A 2,428-nucleotide genomic window follows, 5' to 3' on the forward strand; every position below is an offset into this window, starting at 1 on the left:
TTCCTGGAGGAGCCTGGCTCTAACTACTTCAGAAGTTAGTGTATTTGACACTGAAGCCGTTCCCAGTGCAGATACTAAAGTGTCATATTCCTGCGGGAGACCTGCGAGAAGTATCTCCGCTATCTCTCCATCTTCAATAGTTTTACCAATGTCTGCTAATTGGGAAACCATAGTAAAAACAGTATCTATATATGATGTCATGCTGTTACACTGTGATAGTTCAATGCGATGTAATCGACGCAGCAAGCTAACCCGTCGAAATAAGCCTTTGTCCTCATAAACAGAGCTTAATTTCTTCCATGCCTCTTTTGCTGTCTCAATGCCATGTAGCAATTGAAAAAGTGTGGGTTTCAGGCTCAACGAAATTCTCGCCAAGGCTCGCTGACCTTTAGTTACATCCGTGTCTGTTCCTTCCACACACGGCCAAAGCCCTTCTAGAATGAGGGCATTCTTGCACATAAATTTCCACGTCGTAAAATTTGAGACGCCATCTAGTTTCTCGATGAGTGTGCCACTGCCGCTGAATGTCGAAGGAGGAGAATGTTCCATCTTGAATTGTGACGAATGAACAATGAGCAATTGACCACGTTGTCGTTTTTAGGTTATGTGAGATCTTGACTTCGAAATTTGACCGACCAAAAAATAGCGTTCTGCCTTTTCTATTTATTGTTGAAGCAAGTTAAAAATGAAAGCCACAACCTGCGCCCATAAACTGTAGCAGAGTATGCTTCTATGCAGAGGATCTGGTGATAGTGGCTAGGCAAGAACTACTGGGTCGGTCACAATAAAACTCCAATACTCACATGAAGTAAAATAATATATTGCTCAGAATATATATCTACTTATGGTCGTCAACAATAAACACAGCAATTACAGACGGGATTAACTTAATTAAATATTAAGTACTTAGCTCTTAAAATATAGGTAGCGGCCATGACGAGGCGATCAAGGAAGAGAGCGAATCAGTTTGACAGGCGGTCAGTGTTGCCAGAGTTGAGAATACATGCTCCAACAAGGGTTAGGGATAGGGATGGGGATAGGGAAGGGATAGGGAATAGGGATAGGGATAGGGATAAGGATAGGGATAGGGATAGGGATAGGGGACGGGGACAGGGATAGGGATAGGGGAGGGACGGGGACAGGGACGGGATGGGGACGGGGACGGGGACAAGGATAGAGATAGGGACGGGGATAAGAATAGGGATTGGGGTCGGACTAATCGGTCGGCAATCGATATCTAGGCAGTGTAAAATGCAGGTGGCTCAGTGCGAAGGGATTAGTAAGTAGGCATCGGCGAGTATCCTGCATCCGTAATAACTATTACATTCAATGTGCTGTAAGAAGATCGTTGTTTGCTTGCCTTTTATATGTTTACGTTTGCAATAAGTATAAGCAAAATGGAAAAAATTGTAAGCGATAATGCAAGGAAGTACTTTTTACCCTACCGACAATAGCGTCGAGATACCGGCTATGTGTGTTGTATGAAGTTTCCCCAGTATAAATATTTATATAGGTAAAATACAAACATATTCGTACCTACTACCTACGCTGTGGTCGCTGTGTAACAATTCTACAATCATTGTAAGAATTTCTTTTAAAACAATAGTAATATGTGTAAGTACTACAGTCAGCCAAAAAAGTGGTTTACCACTTTTCGATCAAATAGATCAGTTACAATGGCCCCCCAGTCGAGAATTGCCCCGCTTTACCTTAATCGAAGTAATCGCGGACAGATGTACCTACAAAGAAACCTACGGATCCAAATGAAAATCTTATTTTTTGTAAACGTTTCAATAAGAATACTTTTATTACGCGGGCGAAGCCGCGGGTAAAAGCTAGTGAAGAATAATATAAGTCATAAATAACTATGAAGCATTTTTTTTATATAACCAGCCAGTACAAAGTCGAAAACTATTTAACCTATTTAACTTATTTAAGCTGCGCAGGATCGGGATAAGTGGCGTGCTCTCGTTTTGGAGGCCAAGATTCTCTTTGGACCGCAGAGCCATATTAGTTAGTTAGCATAGTTAGTAAATAACCAACCTGTATTATAGTACTAAGTATAATCTTCTCATTTCTCGTGTACCAACAGATTTTTGTATTTATTCCAAATTTCACTTTGAACTTTTGTCGAGTAACAAGAGGTTCCAAAGTCAAAAACAAAATGAATCTATAGGTATTTTCATTCGTCTCTCTTCTAGTACGCCACTTGTCCCGGTCAGTCCTGCAGGCCTAGCACATGATGGCCGCGGGAGTATGTCGCCGCGAGATAGACTACCTGTCCTTATGTCATTAATACAATTAGACAAAGACGTGTCATCTATCTCGCGGCGACATACTCCCGCGGCCATCATGTGCTAGGCCTACTGAGGTAGTATACATAGGCAGGTAACTATAACTAGATATCTACAATGTACATACATAGGTA

The sequence above is a fragment of the Leguminivora glycinivorella genome, chromosome 6 (assembly GCF_023078275.1).
Source record: "Leguminivora glycinivorella isolate SPB_JAAS2020 chromosome 6, LegGlyc_1.1, whole genome shotgun sequence".
Taxonomy (NCBI): Eukaryota; Metazoa; Arthropoda; class Insecta; order Lepidoptera; family Tortricidae; genus Leguminivora; species Leguminivora glycinivorella.